Below are 10,239 nucleotides of genomic sequence, written 5' to 3'. Positions count from 1 at the left end.
AAGATTATACAAAAGTTTTATTATATACCACTTTTTGAAATAAAACAAAACGTGACTTTTTGACTTTCAAAAGTATTAATTTCTGGTATAATAATTGTCTTATTTTGCACTTGGTCTTATAGCGAGGACTTTCACCGAAACTCCTGGCGAAAACTAGTCTCGTTCGGGTATACATGTTTTAGAGAAATCTGGTCCCGCTGGTGGTCCCGGCTGGTGGTATGTTTTTTATAGAAATCTAGTCCCTCTAGGGGTAAAATTTTACTTAAAACTGGTCACGGTAGGGTTACCTCCAGGAACCCCAGATCTAGCATAGGTACCCAGAAAATCCTTGCGACTGATCCCCCGGTATGATAGTTAGGACACTCGCGCACTACAAATATTACTGTATCCAAATGCTTGTTAAATTACTCGCGCATGCTCCAGCCGCTGGACCAATCACAGTCGACTCAGCGAGATCCTGCCGATGTTTGCCGAATGACCAGCCGAAATTGTACTCTTCGTGTGTTCGGTACGGGGATTTTAGAAAGGTCTTTGAGGGTTGAATGATGTTTTGAATCTGACAACTTTCTACTCACATTTAGACAAAATGGCAATCTACACAAAGTGTTTTAAACCTTAAAAATCGATGAAGAAATAAGGAAAATAATGACATTTTTCAGCGCACATCTTTTTGATCATCGGACGTTTTAGGCAAGTTGACAATTCTGGAACATTTTGGGGTATAAATTTCATCGCAAAATTCACAATTTCGTGGATTTTTCCGATGAATACTTTGATTTTTTTCATCATCGGAAAACTACACAGTATAACACTGTGCAAATTTTAACGTGTTACATTTTTTAGTTTTGTGTTACATTTACGCCAAAGTTAGACCAAATTTGAGTATTATTTCGGATTTTCCCGTTTCTACGTGTATAGAGTGCACGGAAGATCATAAGGCCGAATAAAAATAAACATGTTTCTCGTCCCCTCCCGCTTCCTTTTTTGAGGCCGCTTCAAATGTATTTTTATTTTTTTAAATTCAGTCAAAACTTTTGAAGAAAGGTGTCTTGGAAGTTGAGATGTTTTCTATAGCCTTGCTAATATGCAATAAACACTTCTGGATGGTTCTGTGATCACTAGCGGGGGCGTGCCTACCAGAACAATAAAATAAAAAGGGCCTCAAGCCCCTCTTTCTCCTTTTTTCAAACCCGGACGAGAAACATGTTTTTATTTTTACTTGGCCAAATCATCCTCCAGACACGCTCCAGAAGACATGCAAATGCATGGAGTACAATACCAATCACCTGTTTAACTGGTATTGATCAAATAATTCTGTGTACTCCATGCATTAGCATATCTTATAGAGCGTGTCTGGAGGATGATTTGATTCACGGCGGGAAGTGCAGTGCAGCGTGAGTGAACGCGGGTCACTGAATTAGCATAAAGGTCACACAAAACAGCTTCCGCAAGCGTGGTAACCTCACAGTGAAAAGTTTGACCTTACAAAGCTCTCGAGTATTTAGATACAGCGGTATAGTGTGTAAGTTCGTAGTGTCGCGCGATTTGATAGACTCGGTTAATTGCGAAGTCAATGTCAGTCAGGTCACATAACAATCTCCATTGTCGTAGCCGAGAGAGCAACGTGAGTGCTTCTTACTGGACAAGAATTTGATTACTTTACTGGCGATGACCAGTGTTTACGGACACTTTGATTTAAAGGTACGTTTTGGACATCATAGGGTAGAAATTATATCCGTACAATAATATTCTGATACTGGACTAAAATTATGTGCGCAAATAGAAACAGCCATGTCTTCCAAAAGCTAGGCGAATATCTAGACATATAATAAACATATATTTTTTCACCAGGTTCGCCGCCGCAAATAATAAAGGAGACAAGTAGAAAAACTGATCCCGCCTGGGAATCGAACCCAGGACCTCAGGTTTACAAGACCTGTGCAACGGGAGCTTCGTCATTAGGCTGGTTGCAATTAGAACCTATAAGTGGTCACTTAACTTATATCCTCCCCGCAAGTAGCCCATACATATTTTGTGACTTTCGCATAAACCACAAAAATGGCTAATTTTGCAGTAATCAGCTATAGAAACCCTCCAAACCCGTCCACTAAAATTTCATCTCCTGCATAAGCGGCCATTTTGGATTGTTGCAAATAATAAGGCACTGTTCCACTTAGACTGCGGAACTCAGTCCTCAATGATAGTCAGTCATTTATCTTTTGGTCGTTATATGACTATCATTTGAGGGACTGAGTTGTTATAATATATCTTCCGAGGTGCAATTTCAGACAATAGCTGGGGATTAGTGGGGCAGAGGTTATCTATTGAATCCTTTCATGACCACTGAAGCATAGTCAAGTCTGCCAAGGACACCGACACAAATTGAAAGACCATCACAAAAGAATGCATGCATGTCAGGTCATCGACACCAATTTGGTGTTTGTTATGACACAAATTTTGTGTCTGTTATGCACCTCGAAATATGTACCTTAAAGTCTGTATCTATGTTCCACTATAATAAGGCACTGTTCCACATTTTTGTGAGCTTTTGGGACATGGATGCGTGTGAATTTGATTCGGTTGCAATTAGTGGTGGTGGGTCGTTTCAAAATTTGATTGGGCTAATATGGTGCAAATTTTTCTGTAGTTTTAAATTCTCGATTTTTTGAGATTTTGGTTTCTTTATTATATCGGAGTATTTTGAAAAATCCTACCAAATCTAAAACACTCCATGCATGATATTCATTTGTACACAATAGATTACAGGATAAGGTCGTGAACGTCAGCTATAATTTCACGTGTCACTGGATCATTGCAGTCATTGTCATTGCATGGATATTTCGTGATCTTGTTTTTAAAACCAATGACCGTGACAGAAACAGAAACAGAAACGAATAGAAACGAGAAAAATGAACACGTACACGTACACAAGTTTGAAGCGTTTTTGAGGTCAATTTTTAACAGTTGGTAAACATCAAGTTGGAAAAGCAAACCTTTGGTATTTGAAATATGGTTCAGCAGATATTAATATCCCTGATTATGGCACGCCGTGCCCTATTATGGCACTATGGCACGCCAGAGTGGACAAAACAATTGAGCAAAACTCCACCGAGGAAAAAAAAGCACATTGAGAAAGAAAAAAACTCGCGCTGAAAAAAAAATAGTCTCTTCCGCAGCCGACCCCCCCCCCCCGCCAAAAAAAACCCCCTGGCTGCGGAGGAGACTAATTTATTTATTTATATTTATTCATTTATTTATTTAGATAGAGGCTGTGCAATAATTATGATATGCAGAGAAGACTAATTTTTTATTTATATATTTAATCATTTATGCCCCCTGTATATTTATTTATGTAGGGGTTGTGCAAACATTATGATCCATGGGGAGGGGGAAATGTGAGGGGGGATTGATGGTCAGGCAAATGTTATTATATATTTTATTTACTACTTATTTTTTTAATATTATAATTATGTTCCCCCTTCAGCTGCCCCCAAAACCCCCTCCCCCCGTTTTACTTTCCCCAGAGCTCATAACTACTTGTACTCCCCTGCATAAAACTAATTGAAATTATCTATATACATAAACCATTCATTTTGTTTATTTATTTGATACTTACTTATTATTTTATGAATATTATTTGTTCCCCTTTCAGCTTGGCTAAATCCCCCCCCCTTTTTATGCTCATAACTAAATATTTATTTGCACAGTCCCCCCTTCCGTGTAAAATCAAACTTTATAAGCCGTTTGAACCAAATTCATCCAAACTGACGTATACAATTACAATATATAATGCCACGACAATAATGCGTATGACGATCTACTTGAAACACTGGCCGAATAAACCATGCATCACGTGCGTCAAACTGCCATATAACGCGTGAACGTGATGTATAATACACGTCTTCCCACAGCATCTTCCAGCCGTATAAGAGTATTTGAAAGTTCCGCATAATATTTTGTGGCATTTTGATTTCTAGAAAAAAGGGAGGTCTTTGGGTAGCCGCATCTAAAAAGGGAGGGAGGTCATCGGGTATGACTTTTTTTTAAGTGGGTCATCGGGTATAGTCTACTTCAAAAGGGGGTCTATTGATAGGCACATACCATCACTTCTTTTAGAGAAGCTATCCACATTCCTACATTATTATTAATCCACTCTGCAACTTAAACGCAATCACAGATTAACTTCAAACTTGGTATGGTGATAGTATATGGACAAGGAAGATCGACGGTTACGCACGAAGTGCGTGGAATGGCAACTCTCATGTACAATTTGAGGACAGTGACGTCATACTAGTTATTGTCGCCGTTGATGGCAGCGTCATTTTTCTGCTATTACTTATTCATGAGATTGGCCATGAATTCGTGTGACGTATCCAGCCAATCTAATTAATATTCATTTGAACCAATGTAAACAAGGAATTTCCCGCGAAAGGTTGTCATGTCATGCATGTTTGCTGAATTGTGAGGAGTAAATACGGTTATTTCATCCGAAATCTTCGCCCAAAAATGATCTTGACTAAGTTTTTGTAATATGTATTATCCTGAATTAACTACTGCATAAACTGAGGTACATCTGCGGATGAGATAAGGCCAAAAAGGTGATAAAATTAGTTGCAAAAAGAGATTATCAATTATCATGTTCGACACGTCCGATATATGACAACGTCAACGGTGCAGCAATGCATTGATCTAAATGTAATCCATCATTAATAACTGGCATGACTGGGTCCGGAGGAATCAATGCTCATCATCACATTGACTGCAGATGCTAACAGTATACAGCAGACTTGGCTTGGAGTTGGTGTCGCTCATGCAAATCTACATCCGTCACCAACATGAAAGGTACTAAATTTAACCAGTAGATTTTAGTAAAATTTAAGTGGCATTGCCATTGGCCATTGCCAAGCCCAAGTAAGCTTAAATCTGTTATTACGCAGGGACTGTCATTTTCTTCAGAAGAGGGTGGGTCATGAATATACTTGGTGAGGCCATAGACCAAAAATAGGGGCGGGGAGGGTTATAATTTTTTACACCAAAATTAGGGGTTATAAAATTATTAAGGGCTGGTGACCCAAAATTTTCGAGCGCTGTGCACGCATTCTTGATAACTTACGATCAAAATGTACGCACAATCATTAGTTATACGATTCTAAATTTTTGAGCACTTCGCGCACCTTCTTTACACTTATGATCAAAATTTTAACATGCTCTGCACACTTACTTTAATAATAAACTGCATCGGTTATTTGGAGGACATTGCCATTGTGAAAAATCCAAACATTTTGCCTTTTTTTAACCGAGGTATTTTTGACCATTTTGGACGCCTTAAAGACACTCATCTGGCTATTAAAATGCCTTGATATGCTTTCTACTACATTTATATGTGCGTGTGTATACATTTTGTATCACAGAGCCACTAGCGTTCATATAGTGTGCAATCTTGGCCAAGAAGTACTTTTAAAAATGTCAAATTTGAATACAATATGGGCCCTTCAACATGTTCAATCTGCACCTTCCAAGATTCTGTCGCGCTTGTTACATTTTGCCTTTACAAAATTTGAACAGGCTAAAACAGGACAACCAATAACAGATTTTGTGAATCACAATCTGTGCAAATATGGTAGCGCAAAATACAAATATAGTGGCCAGCACGCGCAAGCAGAGAGAATATTTGACGTCACATGGAGAGGTATTTACAGTATTTACGCTGATGGTGTGGAGGTCCACTGTTGAATATTAGTAACCGTGCTCTGCTTTTTACGAATAAACAAAAATGATTGGATCACATGTGTCGCGTTTATTCATGAGGTTATGAATTGTTAAATAATGGCCTTCAGGTATTGAGCAGTGGGTCAAGCAGCTCATTTTTGTACCTGGGCATTACATATCTCGAGCAGAACTCAATTTCCCTTTCCCGGGTATTACTCCCAGCCTTATAAAATACCTGGTAGGCTAGTACACATGTTCATTACATTTCAAAGATAAATTAATTTTCAATCTTCGCTAATTTTTACAAATACAGGAAAATGTCTCAATGTTCAACTTGTCTGCAATCCTCAATGTGACATGGCACAATGGACAAGCAGCACACTCTCTTAGCATTTGAGAATGGATGTATACAAAGATTCTGGCTATGCTTTGAAACCATGGCTGATGACTCCTTTTCAAAACCCACTCACAGAAGCAGAGCAAGAATGAAAGGTATCGTAAACTTAATTTTTCCCAGGTCTTGGTCTTTGGAGTGCATGATCACAAGGCTTATGTAGTGAAATTATTAGTTTTCCGTCACTCGCCCTCGTCACCTTTTCAATTTGACCAAAACTTTCATTATTTTCATAAAAAAGTCAATTATCTGAAAATTGAGATGGAAATAATCAAAATTGATACTCTCAAAAAAAAAAGACAAAATGTTTGACATCCCCTGCTGATCATAATCAGCATTTTTTTTTAGAAAATGGAAATTTAAGGATTACCTCATCATGTTTCTAGTGATTGGAAATTTCTTTTCATTTTAATAAAAACAAATTCAAATCTTTTCTCAATCTGTTGCAAAATGTTTGTAATGATAATCTCAGCGTTAACTGTTTTGAAATGAAAGTTTTGACAATAATGAAATTTTCCAAAATAATGAATAATGAAATCATGACCTCATATTTTAAAAAAAAAAAAAAAATGTGATGGGAAATTAATCATTTCATTTCATTAGCCTAAAATCATTTCCAAAATTGGGGGGATTTGCAAAATTGCCAATTTTTTCTCAAATTTCTGTGATTTTTGGGTGTGACTGGGGAAGCCCATGCAAATTTTGTACCACCACTGAGGAAGTTTTTAGAATGCACAAACTACAAAGAATACTGGAGTACCTTGGGAAGAACCTTGGAGGAATGGTCATGGATCGATTACCAATTTACCATGCTCACTTTCAGCACTCAGTGCAGGAATAAACCCAGGCCATGGTGGTGATCGAGAGGTTAGTGCTACAACCACACAGCGTGGTAAAGCCCGTAGACCATTAAAATCAATGCGGGCCCGATGAAAATTTGCCTTGCGGGCCCGCCTGATTTATGAGGGCCCAAAGATTCAAGAACAAGGGCCCATTTGCCCGGGCCATTTGCTTATTTACCACACTGCAACCACAACTGGTACCAACCCATCCTCCGGATGTCAATTATGCATAAAAAAGTAAAATATTGGTGTACATTATATAGAGTATAAAGTTTTGTAAGCTAGTTGTGATTTTAAGCAGTTTTTTATCATGTTTATAGTCCATATTGTCTACATGATATGTTTGTACATGACCAATGACCTTAATGAGGGTGTGTGTGCCAATTATTAAATATTGAAAACACTTAAAGGGGTACTAGGTGGTAAATTTGTGTCAATTTTTGCATTTTTCTCAAAAACTAATAAAAAAATTTATTATAGGGCAAGGAATCCAATTAATACACTGGAATTTCAGTGACCCAAGACAAGCGGTTTGTTATTTATGATAAGAAGTAAGGTACCGCTAGGATGTACCTCATTTCCTATCATATATACTGAACCGCTTGTCTTGTGTCACTGAAATTTCAGTGTAGTAATTGGATTCCTTGTAAAGGTGTGTTATTATTTTTTGAGAAAAATGCAAAACTAGTCACAAATTTACTACAGGGGTGTAGTACCCCCTTAAAATGCCCCTAAATTCTTTGTATGTGTTATGTAAAACATATTAAAATTTTCTCTCTCTCTCTCTTTGTTTTTCAGAGCTCACAGATCCACCCAGATTCTGATTGAATGGTCAGCGCAAGTTCTTCTATTTGTATGTGGTACCCCCGGGTGGTACCAGCCCCTCAAGTGAAAGCACCATCATATGCCCTAGAGGTATTATTGTTGCACTGTGCGGCATCGTTTTCAACATCAGATGGACTTTTACTATGTGCAGGAGACTTTTGATGCATGTATACCAGCAACAAACTAAACTAGAGTGGTTACTGCACCATAGCTGAACCATGGACCTTTGGCAGTATACAAGTTTATTAATCTATTTAATACATGAGAAGAAAAAAACCACATGATTTTTCCTTTTTTTATATAACAAATTATCACTAAAAATTTTGGAAAAAGAACCAAATATAAATGCATCAACCCGCCCGAAAAATGAATCAATCATACGCGACGCGAACGCGAGCGAAACACTGCGCGTAGTACGCGGAGTGCACAATATACACAATCAATGCATGTTTCGTACTTTTCTAACAGCTTTTCTGATTGGCTGCTTTGATATAGGAGTGTATGAATTACTTTTAATACCCACTCCAGTTGTGGAACATTACAGATTTATAAGTCATATACAGGGAGAGTATGGATTTCAAAATAATTAACACTATAATTGAAGACCGAATTAAAAAGACTGGTTTGCATCCCATTTCAGGGCAAAGGCGAGGTATGATTGGTTGCGGACCTGCACAGTACAAACTCGGTCTTGTTGACAGGATGTCAAACTAGTCTTTTTAAATCGGTCTTCAAATATAGTCAATTCCACTTCAAGAACATGCTCCCACTGTGGAAGATTTTAAAAATCTTGGTTAAAATGGATATGATTGGTTAAAATGACACATGCACCTGGGGAACACTCAACTTAAAAGTGATGTTCTAATCTAAACTATATCAATATAACTGAATAAATGTTGAAAGTCAATGCATTAGTAAACAGGTTTCTTGTAGTTATTTTATGTAGAAAGTGAACTTATACAAAGCCTATGCAACTGTTATAACGCCTGTAGCTTCAGAACTAATAATCATGTTCACAATGATTTAACATAAAGAATGATGGTTTGTTTACGTGTATTTTGATACACATACATCCAATCATGTCAATCAGTATTGGCAACAGCCAAGAAGTGTTTTTTAAAGAAAAATGCCACAAGTTACAGTCGATTGTTTCAATTTGAAATCACTGTGAAGACAACGACAGGGTTTGACATGCCACAATATGCTTGCATAATAACCATTGATCGCTGTAAAGTGCAACTTTTAAATTGGGTATTTTTCTTTAAAAATTCTAAGTACTATCTTGCTATAGTCAGAATGCACATAAAATCATAAATAAACTATCAAACTTTAAAAATCATTCGATCTTGTTGAAAGGTACATCAAATTGTCCGGGAGGGAGATCATAATTATTGCACAGCCCATACTGCTATGTTATCAAAAAAATCTAGAGTACACTAAATGTAATGCAAAGTTTCAAATCATAAGTACATTTTGGTAATCATTTTATTTATTGCGTAAACTTTCACCATAAACCTTCACTAGCAACATTTTGAGTTTTGGATGTTAATAAACTTAGTCGTACTTGTAGTGATTAGTAGCCTTGGCGTGTGGATCTGGGAGTACATACAGTATAGTACAGCTGCTTAGCTAAAGCACTGAAAAATTTTCCCCATTAAATATAGAGTACAGAGCGCTAGCACGACACGCCGCTAGTCTGAATTTGAAATACACTGTACCCGTCCATCATGCTGCTAGTCCGAATCTGAAACACTTTTTCAGTCCGACATGCCGCTACCGCTAGTCCGAGTCTGGAAAACACTCCTTCATTCCGACACTGCGCTAGTCCGACTACACAAATTCCCTATAGGTCCGAAACTGAAACCATTGGGCTAGTGTGAAACTGAAAAACACTGCGCTAGTCCGAATCTGAAGATTATGACTAGCGCAGTGTTTTTCGGATTCAGACTTGTGCTGTGGTTCACAGTTGCGGACTAGTGCTATGGTTTTCAGTTTTGGACTAGCATGGTGTCGGACTGTTGCAGCGGTTTTTATTTTCAGACATATGCACCCTTAAGTACAGGGAATTTGTGTAGTCGGGCTAGTGTCGTGTCGGACTGAGTGGTGCACCCCGAAGTACAAGGTCCAATGTTGATTTTACATGTAAGACGTGGAACTATTTTGATTTGACCCTTGGTGTCCTCCAGAGGTCACAAAAGGTCATACAGTGGTAATTAATAAAAATTGCTGATTTTATTGACAGATATTCCAAATTACTCATCTGATCACAAGGATTAAAAAATTACCTATCGTAACATAGCATATCCTACAAAAACAACATTTTATAGGCAAAATATCACATTTTTGGTTGTAGTGGTAAAAATTTCAACTGACTCTGATTTTAGCAAAAATGGTGTCAAATTGCTCATCTTGACATAAATATCAAAAAATGATATAGAACTTGCCTTCTTAACTGTTTACTTGTTATGT

The 10,239-nt window shown here is 37.6% G+C and overlaps 1 protein-coding gene and 1 long non-coding RNA gene across 2 annotated transcripts in view; both read left to right on the top strand.

The window, feature by feature from the left end:
* The first annotated feature begins 1,457 nt into the window (after nt 1-1,457).
* Nucleotides 1,458-10,239, top strand: part of LOC140145081 (uncharacterized) — a 34,356-nt gene continuing 25,574 nt past the window's right edge. Inside the window, exon 1 of the mRNA XM_072166864.1 lies at nt 1,458-1,701. The gene's annotated coding sequence lies outside the window, so the exon portion shown is untranslated. The remainder of the gene's footprint in view (nt 1,702-10,239) is intronic.
* Nucleotides 4,229-8,785, top strand: LOC140145082 (uncharacterized). The gene is made up of 3 exons (XR_011857981.1): nt 4,229-4,842; nt 6,023-6,201; nt 7,744-8,785. It is a non-coding gene; the product is annotated as an uncharacterized lncRNA (long non-coding RNA).

This window comes from Amphiura filiformis, unplaced genomic scaffold (genome assembly GCF_039555335.1).
Source record: "Amphiura filiformis unplaced genomic scaffold, Afil_fr2py scaffold_129, whole genome shotgun sequence".
In the NCBI taxonomy this organism is placed as follows: domain Eukaryota; kingdom Metazoa; phylum Echinodermata; class Ophiuroidea; order Amphilepidida; family Amphiuridae; genus Amphiura; species Amphiura filiformis.
Note: the sequence above shows the minus strand (reverse complement) of the source record. Positions and strands in the feature narration are given on the sequence as shown.